This window comes from Corvus brachyrhynchos, unplaced genomic scaffold, assembly GCF_000691975.1.
Source record: "Corvus brachyrhynchos isolate BGI_N302 unplaced genomic scaffold, ASM69197v1 scaffold26, whole genome shotgun sequence".
Classification (NCBI taxonomy): Eukaryota; Metazoa; Chordata; class Aves; order Passeriformes; family Corvidae; genus Corvus; species Corvus brachyrhynchos.
Window position 1 is genome coordinate 9,158,491 of NW_008239324.1, and position 12,950 is coordinate 9,171,440.

Sequence of the window (12,950 nt, forward strand, 5' to 3'; positions counted from 1 at the left end):
AGGAGGTGCTTTTATTAAGTGAACAGTCAGAACTTACCAGAAAGGCCTCTAAACAACACAGCCTTTGAATTCAAGTAGATCTGATTGAAAATAATAAACCCACAGGTTTGCTTGTGTTTGTGTGGTTGTGTATACTTGGCTATAATGCAATTGCAATGCTAAATATATTTATTGTGAAAGAAATGTAAATTTGTACGTAGTGTTTTACAAGCTGTACTTGCACTGATTTTTCAGTGAATTCTGGAGCACATATGAGTACTAATTGTGTGTATAAGCATGATTTAAAAAGAAGTAAGGGAACTCTGCAAACAATTCCAAACAATTCAAAAAATAAGAAAAATTGCCAAAAATACTTCTCATGGAGAATATGAAGATCCTTCTCCTGATTTTAAATGTATTTTATTCCCTTATCTGTTCATTATAAGAGCTATTTGTGTTTAATCAAGGGTTCAGCTTTTCTCCAGCTCATATTCTATTCCTAATCAACCCTGTCAAGGAATCAGACTGCTGAATTTGTGATGTTGCTATCATTTCTATGGTAATAGGATAGTTGATGAGCACAATGTTATTGCCTCATTGTAGGATGAGGGAAAAGAAAGACTGGACTGTGTGGGAGGCAGTTAACAGGGACACAAGCAACTGTAGTTGGAGAAAACAGAAGCACAGGAAATGATGGCCAATTAAAAGTATTTTTGTGAAAGGATTCCCTTCCAATTTGCCTCAATTTGAAGCTTTCTTTTATTTTTTAAGCTCACCACTACCTTAAGAATTGTATCAGAAATACTAATTGATAAGTATGTTTCAGTGCTTTTGCCATTATACCTTATGGTGTCTTGATTTGTGCTTCAGTAATTGCTGATTGCAAATTTTTAAGACAAGATATTAATTGTGTTAGAGTTTTAAAAACCTAATTCTGTTTACCTGATCCTCTTGCTCCCAGTCTCTCAATGGCATCTTCTACCTTGGCACATTCATTCCTCCAGTGGGATGCGGCAGTGGCATGGAACATATTCCTTCTGGTCCAGACACTTTCTTGGGCTTCTGAAAGGGGAAGAAAGGGAGCCTCAGGTTGATTTTCATGCATTCCAAACCTGGAAACAGAAGGGAAAAAAGTTTTGACATGAGACCACCATATTTGTCCCTGGATCTCTCAAATGAATAATGCTGCTCTTTTTGGCTCCCATGCCATCTGCTACGGAGTAGTACATCACAGGTCTGCCTTCTTTTCCACACCTCTTCCAAAGCAATGAAGAAGGAAAGGCATGCAAAAACAACCCAGGGAGCTTATTTTAAGGATCAGAATGTTTAATTTCATTGGCTTGTGCTTTTGGAAGTGTTGTTAGGTGGTCCATTACTGCGTAACTTCTCTGTTTCTGGTACCTTTTGTGACTTTCAAAGCTCCATCTCAGGTTCAGGTCTTCCTTTCATGTAACATGTAACCTTCTTCTGCCCGAGGCGTCCTTTAGTGGTGCTGTTCTCAGTGCAGGAACAGCACATCCCTGGAAAAAAGAAGGATTCCAACCAAAGTAACTGTATCTGGTATAAGTAGCTATGGTATGGACCAGCTGCAGGGAATAAGCCATACAAAGCCATACAGCTGGTGCTGATGTTCATACTGAAGACCTAACCAGGTCCTGACCTAACCAGACACTGTTTTGCTTTCATCTGATCATGAATCTGGTCAGTCTTAGGTGAGGAAACTCACTGAAATCCATTTGAACTTAGGTAAAAAGCAAAAGTCAAAAGAGCTGTTCTGTAGTCACTCATAACTTGTCAGCAATGGAAGGATTTTTCATGGTGCTTATCAGTACCTCAGTGTCCATAAAGGGCCATGTACAGAAAAGCCTTAAAATAATTTTCTCGTTCATCTCCATTGGACTTTCAAAAAGGAATTCTAATGCAAGCCCACTGTAGGGCAGAGGGGGCTGTCTGTCAAGACTGGAGATATCATGGCACATTCATGGGTTTGACAGGTTATCACCTTAATAAGAAGACTGTCAGAGACCTTCTAGCACTCAAGCAAGAAGAAAGACCAGGCCAATTATCCCAATTCAGCCTCAAAAATAATGGATTGAATGAAATTCCAAAGCCTGCTAATGGACCCTGGAAGTGAATGAGAAGCTGGGGAGTTAGTGAACCATTGTCATTATACACTGGCCTTTACACACACTGGCCGGCAAAAAGTACTGTGATCAACACTCTTATTCTCAAATGAATATCCTCTCCATATTGCATAGATTATCTCAATTTTTCTGACCTCTCTTGCCAGATGAGAAGCAGGGATAGGAATTCAAATGACAATGGAAAAAACCCCCCAAACTTTATGAGAGTGAAATAAGCAAAGAATCCTTTCTTCAGAGGCTGTACTGAAGTTGCAGTACAAATTTACCCAGTTTTATATCTACCTGGGTAATTTTAGAGGCAACCATATTAATCTGAGGATGGAGGAGGATGGAGCCAGGCTCTTCCTGGTGGTGCCAAGCAATAGAACAAGAAGCAACAGGCACAAACTCTTGCAGGGGAAGTTCCACTTTATTATGAAGAAGAACTTTATTGTGCAGTGACTAAGCACTGGAACAAATTGTCCAGAGAGGGTGTGGAGTCTCCCTCCCTGGAGATAATTCATAACAATGCTATGCCATGTGCTCCACGCCATCTAAAATTCATAGCTGTGAGGTCCGTATCTCTCAAAAACCTAAATACAGAATAGGGAGTTAGGCCTCATATCAAACAAACCACTCTCTGGCAAAATCAATATCCTAAATTTTTGGTGAAATTGGATTTAGGTAACCACCTACATATTAATAGACATCAACTTGTAGATTAAACTGTTTGGTACTCATATGTGTCTATATTAATACGCAGCTTGGTGGGTGGAAACAAAAATGATTAAAAAAACAATGAAGAGTAAACTGGGGAATATTTTAAAGAAATTCATCCTTTGATGGTAATTTTCTGTTTGTGTAATCAAGAAAACAGGATGAGAAAATAGAAATGTGTGATATCCACCAGTGCATAGGATTATTTTTCCTGGTTTTTTTTTCATCAGTAAAATAGGTTGCTGACAGTCTGTCAATTTTCCTAGGAGAGAGCTTCCTATGAAAGTATTTCTTTTTCAAAGCCAAGAAAATATATGCTGGAAAATTACCTTGTTTATCTCTACTGATGATGTCTGCCTAGTGAAAATGTTTTTAATTGCCCTTGCTTTCCAGAGAAGCAGTTCTTATCATATCACATTATCATGTAATCTTCCAGGGCCTATAATGTGACATATGGGTTTATTAGTGAGTAACATCTGAAGTGACACACTTTTAACCATACATAGATCTAGTCAAGATGCCTGCACTCTTCAGGATCAACAGAGATGATCGGTTTGAGAACTAATGATTCCTATTTTTAAAATGTACACAGCTATTCTCAGCAATATTCACACCTTGGTGTGGTCTTTTATCCAACTAAATCAAATAAATGATAAATTACATATAGTAATCACATATAGTGTAAATTTTATACCACAGTGGGTTTTAATAATAGATTTTTCTATTTAAGGAAGTACCTTTGATCCAAACAAAAGAGTCTGCCTTAAAAAAAAAAAAAAAAAAAGAAAAAAGCTGTTTCATTTTATATTGGAAAAATACAATGTGACATCTGGAGAATAAATTGTTCAGTCAGCTAGAAATACGCCTTGTAAAAATTGCTTAGGTTTCTGTAACAAGATTATTTACTGCGACTGTTCACCTATAATACAGAACACTTCTGAAATGGACCTTTTATGAAACACATCAAGCACTGTGGAAATGTATTCAGTGCATTAATCTACAACGCTACACACTTTACAACACTTTTAGAACAGATTTTGAAACTCAGATCATCTAATGAGACAGAAAGTTTCTTCTTTGTATTCATTCCAGTCACGTTTTACTCTAAGCCCTCAGGGTGTTTAACATAATGCAATAGGTTTTTTTAGAAAATACAGACAAACAAAATGTATTACTTTTCAGATCACTAGTGATCTCAGACTGTTCTCTGTGCATATTTCCCCTGCCTGTACATAAGGCAAATACCATGTCTATCTTTTGCTCTAGAGTTTTATAAATATTTGAGCACTTCAAAACATGTCAGTTTCTAATCATAGTTTTGTGTAATTAATAGCAACATCTTGATTATGATCATACTAAAGCCAAAGAAAGAGCCTGATACAGAGAAGGTGGCATTGATTTGCTTGGTCCTGGGTGTCTCAAGTGAAGTAGCATTGAAAAATGGAAGCAATAAAAAGGATGCATTTGTGCCTTGTTTTAGGCTCTAGATATGCATGGAGCTGCAGATGTTCTGTAACAAGGTGATTTCTAGGTGTTTTCTTATGATAAAATCAAAAGTAAGGATAGGATGAAAGTTGATTCAGGAAATATCCAGATGCAGCAACGAAAAATTAAATTTTACTAGTGATATCTGTGGATAGCTAATATCTACATCCCAAGCAAAATGACAGTAATCTAACACTTATTTTCACCTGTAAGATAGGTTACTGTGAAGTTGCAGGAATGTAGGAGGGGAGTCATTTCTTGACATGTGATTCAGAAATTACTGCATTGGAATTGTGAGATAGATACTGAGTCAGCAGCAGTGGTCACAAAAGCAGGAATCTTTCAGTTTCTAAACACAGAAGGCAATCTTTAATTGCTGTCTTGCCTGAAAGTATGAAGAGTATTCTCTTGACTGGTAAAAACATTACATAAATCACATGTTGGAATGCTTGACTCAGGCACCATCATACTTTGGCAAGTCAGGTTGTCCCAAACCGATGGTTTTTTTCCCCTCCAGAAGTCCATTATAAAAATGGGAATCAAGATCATAAAATTCCTTAACTGTCAATTGTCATTAAAGATGTTGGTGGTAAAAGAAACCAGCTGAAGAATAAGAATGCAGCATAAAATCAGAAGGTATATAAAAATGCACTTATTTTTTAGTTTAGATTCCCTTCTGTTCCAGCAGCATGGTTTATAGGAGGGTCTCAGCACAGGTAAACTGCAGGCTTACCTTCAGGTTTCGGAGTAAGCATTCAAGTCTTCCCACGTTTCCTGCCAGTTCAAGTTGCTTATTATTAATAGAAGTCCAAAATGCCCACCAATTTTATGACATAGGATATTGACTTGGAAATTGCAGCTCTGGATTGCAATTACTTTCAATGCTTTATACCAAGATATTACATTTCCTTTGTTGCAAGATAATGGTACCATATGGAGAAGGCTAAAATTCACCAGCCAGAGGAAATGACCAGTCCTTGAATTCTTAGTTTCTGCCGCTGACTCAGAGATTGGTCTGAGAACTTGAGTTTCATGTTGGTAGTCTAAAATCTATCTTCATTTTGGATTTTACAGTATTTTGTATATATAAACTGCTGTATAAGTGGTTTTGCTTTTACTTATATTAAAAAAACCCCTTTGTTGAGAAAAAGAAGTAATTTATACAAGCATGGAGTAATTGAGAGATTTTATCTGCCAGAAATTGCTACCTGTTGTCTTGCTTTCAAAGATATTTCTTCATGTTTCTTCTGTGCCTTGCCACTTAAAATTAAATGATTCAATGATTGTGAAGTATTTTTCTTCAGAAGCCTTCTGATATTGTCATTTTTGTATCTTCAGATGTGCAATTTTTGCAGTGCTCTGTATTTGCTGCGGATTTCATTCTTCACAGAATGATTAATGTAATTTACTGGAAGCAGTATCTACTGTATGTTTACTTCTTCAGCCACCAGAATATCCATGCATCAGAAGTCATATTGTTTCCTGTAATAACCTCTGGTTTCTTTGTTCTTAGAAATGTCATAATTTATCTCAAGTGCTGTTACGATGTTCCTTTTATTTTTCACCTTTATTTTGCTTGATTGCTTTTACACTCCACTTCATTTTGCAGTATTGGTGCTTTATTTGTCTTCTTTTTTTAGCTTTGATTATTTTTTTTGTTTCACGTCCTTGAGTTTACCATATAAACAATGACTTCGAGTTTATTGTTATCTGTGGTATATATGGAAAACTTAGGCTGATATATACTGCAGGCAATTATGAATAGAAATGAAAGACATATTATCTGCTACACAGTGTATATCTGAACAGACTAAATAATGAAGAAGTAATTGATATAAAGTACAGCAGTTGCTTTACTCAATACCTGCTTTTATTGTCAAGTAGCAAACAGATAACTGAATCAATCAGGGAGAGTAGTGCCACCTCTTCATGTAGAAGTTCCATTGCATCCTTAACTGTTCAGATAAAGTTTCCCCAAGGACTGTTGTGTTCCTCAACTTCTATGCTCCAAGTGGATGGTGCTGTTTTTTGGCGTAACTCTGAGAATTGTGTGAATGGACTGAGAAACTCCTTGGGTAAAGGAGCTAAAACAATGTCAAATATTATTCTCCTATTATTTAAAATTCTCCCAATTTAAAATTTGAACTTTTCATTTATATGGAAATCCAACTCCCTTAGAAAACACCTGACAAGAACTGCACCCTATCTTGTCCCTGATCCTCTGTGTCTGTGGCATGTTGAAGGAAAAAAAAGCCAACCATCAAGAAAATAGCAGCTATTCCTAAATGGTGGGAGAGGGAGCTAGACAAGGCCTTGACCTTTCACCAATCCAGATACTGGTTTGTACTGGTTTTCAGGCTCAAGTAAATCAGATGGTTAAACATATGATCAGCAAACTAAATATGAAATACAGTAGTACTGGGCAGAGAGAAAACAGGGAGGTAAGTAGGGCTCCAGATATTGCTGATGCTCTGCTGGATGATTGAATTAAAACGAAAGCAGATACTGAGTAAGTGTATGTATCACAATAAGTGGAACTCAAAGGAAAGGTAAACAAACATCTTTTTTATGAAAACTGGCAAGGCTTCTTTTATAAAAATACCACTGAAAAAAGTGTTTCTCTGTGTGCATTCTAGAGATGGAGTGTAGGAATATGAATTTTCTTGTGGATTCATGGTTACAGTGCTAGACAGACTTTAAAACTTCAAGATATTTTTCCTGTTCAGTTATGCTCCTGCACTGAAATGATAATATTTCTGTGCTCAGTATAATCCTTGGTCAGCTACTTGGGCTTAAAATATCGTTAATTTTTTCAAACCAAATCCCAATATTAAAGTAAAAAAAGTAAAAGAATGTGAAATAAATAAGCTTCTGCTCTGTAAAACTTCATATAAAATAGGTACGGTAAGCTACTACTATCATAGTAGCTACATTATAAAGTGTACTGTAAATCCTTAAATAGCAAAATAAAGACTACAGAAATGGAAAAAGTATAATACTTAGAATAAGAAAATATGTATATTCTGGTATTAAAATTACTATTGGTTCATAATAGCCATTCCTTAAGCCTGCACAACTGCTATCCATAGAAATTGCAGAAAACCAGCCCCAGTTCTGGAGAAATTTGGTGTTTGGCTGAAGTAACAGTGGAAAATGTTTAAATGCTTCAGAGCTGCTCTGCATTTCACGACCCCACCCTGCCCTCTCCAGTAGATTCTTAAATCATTATGGTTGCAGATGTCAAGGGAAGAGGCAGGTTGAGCTAATCTCCTGTTCCCATGCTGTAACATCACTATTTAACACAGCCCTTTGGCCCTTTTCTCTTTGTAAAGCACAAGTCTGGTATTCCTAATTCCCACAGTGTTTGAAAGGGAAGAGGACACACTGCTGTGAGAAAAGCATTTTGTGTGTTCTCTTTGTTACACACCTGAGCTGACACCTTCCCTTTGCTGCATGGGTGAACACAGGAGGGTCATGGAACCCTGGTAATTTTAGCTTTATCCTTCCCTCAGCCACATCTTCCCTTCCCAGTTCATTCTGTGAACTGGTGAGTGCGATCTCATGTTTTTGGGAAGGCAAGGGAGGGGTTGGGAGCAGCAGAAAGGAGTCTTCCTACTTGACCAAAACATTGCTGTGGTCTGGCTGTGGGGCAGATCCATGAAATATTTCATGGAGACTGTACCAGCTCAGAAGATGTGTTGGTGTAAATAATGCCAGAAAAAGCATTAGACTCAGATTAATAAAAAATGAAGGCTTTGACTTGGAATAATGAAACAATTTGGACTGGACTAGACTAATTTTGGGGAATGTGGAGTAGAAATCATTAGCAAGAAATGCACCTGTCAGTAAGTGGGGAAGTACCCAGATGATAGCTGGGAATAACATGTTTACACTGGTGAAAGAAGGAAAAATTTGTAATTTTTAAGAAAGAAAAGCCCTCTCCAAGCAGTAGTGTATCCATTCATTTCTATAGTAGTTCAGCTTCATCACTGTAAAGAGTTTTTTCCATTAGATTCAAAAACCTGAAGGCTGCAGAGAAAACTATTGGCTGAAAAACTGTCAAATGTGTGTATTTTTCCCTGCTAAGTTTTTTATCTCCTTATATAATTGGGAAAATTCCTTTAGTTCTTACAGTTTGTTACATGAGTAATGACTACATAAGGCTTGTTAGCCTGATGAATGTATTAGGTTACTTACTTCTGATAAATGAAAACAATCCAATATATTAAAGAAAAAAAACCAACTTCCAAGAATTAATATTACAGCTTGTTTTATAGTTCTTCCAAAAAAAGTCTAGTCAGGAATTCTGCCGATGTCTGCATGTAAAAAATGGACTAACTTTATAAATTATATATTTCACATAATAGTTAAACAAGTTGAATTTTTTCCCTACTTACTGCAAGGTATGCTGGCAGGAATAAAAGTTGGAATTGAAGCTCCCAGTCTGCAAATACTTCCAATTTTTGGTTATTAAAGGTATTTTTACTTAAATTGTTATTTCAGAATTTCATTAAATTTATCCTCCTTCAATATAGCCTTTGGACATCTCTATCTTACATGTATTTAACACATTGATCTAAAGTCACACAGCTCTTTCTTCTACTCTCCTTCCCCTCTGTTTGAGACAGTGTTAATGAGTGCAGTTATTCTGCTCTAGACATTTTGGTACACATCATCTACAGAATAATTTGCAGTATTATTTTATAGTTTAAATAATATTCCCTTGTTCAGAAATCCACTCCTCTAATCACTTATTGATTGACTAGTACTGAAATGCTCTAGATCTCTGGCACAATGTAAATTAGTATTTTATATCTGATGCCACATTGTAAAATATTAGCATTCAGATTAAAAACAACTGCACTCTGCCAAGAAAAGATAGATTTAGGGCCAAAGCAATTGGATTTTGAAATACATTTATGCTTATTTTTTAAAGCATTTCAATTTTGGGAAAATGAAATTGAGAGTAAGCTATTTGCCTGGTACTCTGTACATTAGGGGTTTACCCAAGGGGATAAATCCAAGCCATGAAGTTAATTTAGCTTCAGTACTAGACAAAAATCTCTTGGCTCACATGAGCAATGCTAAAGGTTGAGAACAGCTGCAGATCTCTTAAAATCATGCTTTTTCTGCAAAATCAGTTTTTGTGTTTCTATATGCACCATCTATTTATAAATATTTCTATGGCTACGTAGCTTCCTCTTTATAAATGGGTTATTTTTGTACACATTTGATCCACATCAAATTTATTCAGATTATTTCAAGGTCAGGATGAAATTTAAAAAGAAAAATGTCTATAGAGAGAGTTTTTTTCTTAGATGTTATTTCAAAAGGTGATCTTTCTTAGGAAGTGTTTTGAAATATTATCTGTACATAACTCAAAATGTTGAAAATACTTTTTATTAAGCAGTTTAGGTTTTGCTTTGAAAGGAAAGCTAACTGTGTTAATTTCTTATTTACTTATTTCTTTATTAGTTTTTTTTGATGAAGAAAAAAGCTAAGAGCTCATGAAAACCAACACTGTTTGTTCCATGTGCAAACACTGTGTTTTGCAAACACTGCTAAGCAAAACCTACTTTTGTTTTATAGAATTAAAATAATGTTGTTAAAAGAAGAAAAGTAAGTATAGGGAACAAAAAAGTTGCAACCTGTTTAGCCTGGTTTTTTGCTTTTACTCAAAATGAACAAAATAGATGTTAGTTGTGTAGAAAAGAACTTCAAATAGAGATAATTATTCTTGCTGAGTTTGAAAGGTAGAAGTTTGAAACACCTATAGGAAGCTTCTGCCAGTATTTGAAAATGCTTTTGTGTATGAATTTTCTATAAACTATATTTTTGTCTAAGGATTATAATTTAAAATTACAGAAGGTATTTTTTTATACATGCTATACTAATTTAATTATCATTAGAAGCTTTTGTAGTAACTAAGAAATACCTATTTCTCAAAAATGTCTTAGCTAGATATAATTTGGTGCATGAGTTCAGGTTGGTTTTGCTTTTCAATACAAAGCTTCTATATACATTCTGGCCTATACCTCAAATATGTTTTGAGGAAACAAAATTTGTATATAAAATTCCATATACCACCTTGATGTCACATTGCAGGAGGCAATTTGTCTTCTGAAATTTTCCAAGTGTTATTTATGCTGAATACTGGCAGCTTCACGCAAGCTGTGATTGCTGTGAAAATGAAAGAGCAGTATATTCTGATCTGTTGACCCTCATAGATTTTTTTTTGGTAGACTTTTATTTTTGCTTTTGCCATCCCAAATGGCTTTGGTTTTTCTGTTTTGTCAGTTGAGTTAGTTCAGACAGAGGCTGCCAGTTTGAGGTTCAAGTTTACACTCACCTTGGTGGTTGATGCCAGTAGTTACCCTGCAGGACTGAGGAATGTGTGGTAGCAGCCCAGCACGAGTGTTTCCAAGTACTCAGTCCTACAAAGAAATACTGCTAATACAGAAATGTTAATATCTACAGCCTCCCTGGTGGGGCAAAAGAAAAAGTAAATGGTTTATTCTTTCTAAAAAAATCAAATGATCAGTTGCTAATAGATCTAGTTGATTGTAACAACACTTGTGTTCTTCATGCCCGTGAGTGTATTTTCACCCCTTCTTGTACCCACTGTGCCCTTGGGCACACTGTGTCAGTGTGAATGACACCAAGGCTCTTCCTCACCAATTTCTATTAGCTTGCTATTAGTATTAATAAATTAGTAAATCAGATATAGTGCCAACTGCAGTGGAGGCTCGAGAATTCCAATTTTAACACATCATTCCTGAGAAGAAGTGTCACATAGCACCAGATATCACAGTATTACACACTACAGGCTGGGTGATAGTAAGGCTTGACGTTATCACCTGCTTGACTTCTCTTATGTGTAGAGATATCCTGGCACCTGTCTTTTCACAGCTTCATGATGTACTTCCCATCATGTCACAATAATACATTTCCCCTGCTCATGTATATAATTATCTATCCTAGTATTTGAAGTTCTCTCTCTAGTGTAAAACATCAAGCAGAAACACTCCCATTATCTTGTGTTATCAACAATCTAGAAAAAACGTTTGTCAAAACTCTTGCTTAATTTTTAAGAATGCTTTTGGTGATAATTTACAGACCAATATGATGCTGTGATCCCTCCCCTTTGCACAGACACACAGCGCATGCACCCACGCATTTTTCCCTTAGCTGATGGAGGGCATAGCTTTGACTCTGAAAATTCAATTTAGATATAAACTACAAAGCACTGGTCTATTAAGAACCGTGCTAGGAACACTGAATGAATTAAAAATTCATTTAAGCATTCATTTTAAGAGGGTGTTTAATTAGCTGATCTTACATTATTAGTTATCAAAACAGAGTATGAGTATTCATGACTACAGGATTATTGTATTTTGCCTTCTCTTTGGCAGTTAATAATTTCGAGATAAAAGGTCTATGTAGGGATGAAAGATATTTTTTAAGGATTTCAAAAAAATTTTTGTATACCATGTTTAATTCAAAATCACAGATGTTTTTTGTCCTCAGACCACCCTACTTTTCCACCCCAGCATTTCAGTTGTCTCAGGTTAAGTGCCCGGGCAATTCTAAGTCTTGCTCTGTTACATTCAAAATCCACAGTGACATTGATAGCCTGTCCAAGTTCATGATTTTCTTCTATTATTCTATGTATTTTATTTAATTGATCTTTCAAGTGACAGATCTTAAGTCCAGAACTTCAGATTTGGCCAGAAAGTCCCTTCTGCCTGCATTCCACATGACAATGCCAAAGAAAAACTGGCTGGCAGAGTTAATGTCAGCCTGGGCGTGCCAGTCTGTGGACATGCATCCATGTCATGACTTGCAACAACTCAAGCTTCAATTTTGCTTTGTTTATCAACTCTATCAGGAGACAAGTTTACTCTGACACAAAGGGCACAGTTATACTGATGGGTTTCCTGAATCATTAGGGAGGTTAAGTGATTTGTGAACAATTAAGTCAACACTGGATTGAAAAATGCTATTCTTTTTAAGATGAATGATCCTATAATCATCTACAGAGTTTTGAGTCCAGAGAAGCAGACAAAAACAGTAGCAAGAAAAGTAAAGTAAGAACTTTCTTTTAGAAAGTTAATCTACTTCATAATTCCATTTCTACAATAGATACAGTGAGACAGTTTTAAAATTTTGTGGGAGGGGTTAGATATTTAAAATATCCTAACAGTATAATGAGTGATACCCAAGAAAAAAAATGTAGAAAAGATGTTTTTCAGACTCAGCCCCTTTCCCTTAAAATCCACAAATATCACCACTGTTAGAACGGAAAATGAGTATTTACTTTGGAAAATTGCTTGCTTTTTGAATAAGTCATGTTATTCAGGGTAGAATGGAATAACCTACATCATAAATTAACGCTGTTAAAATGAGTACTTGATATGAATCCTGGGAAATGTTCTTTGCCATCAGTGTTTGAAAAAAAGTAGGAGCTGTGCAGAAGCCAAACCAATTTGCATTGCTTGAAAACACATAGGTTTCCCACTACTGATGAATTAACAAACACTTTGGATCAGCTTCATCTTGTAGTGTTGTTAATGTTTACCTAAAAAGCAATAGTGCAAGAAGGTACAGTATGTGATTTGGAAGTAAATCAATACTGAAGTTCAATGA

At 35.8% G+C, this 12,950-nt stretch overlaps 1 long non-coding RNA gene across 6 annotated transcripts in view; it reads right to left on the reverse strand.

Annotated features, from left to right (window-relative positions):
• The window catches only part of LOC108448351, a 60,429-nt gene that overhangs the window by 4,431 nt on the left and 43,048 nt on the right, over positions 1-12,950 (reverse strand). For 5 of the 6 annotated variants that reach the window (XR_001864244.1, XR_001864243.1, XR_001864242.1 and 2 more), the window contains 2 exons: positions 1,381-1,499; positions 922-1,091 (listed from right to left, as the gene is read on the reverse strand). This is a non-coding gene — a long non-coding RNA (uncharacterized LOC108448351). Of the gene's footprint in view, positions 1-921; positions 1,092-1,380; positions 1,500-10,653; positions 10,739-12,950 lie in introns of all 6 variants that reach the window. The other variant, XR_001864240.1, reaches the window with a different exon arrangement.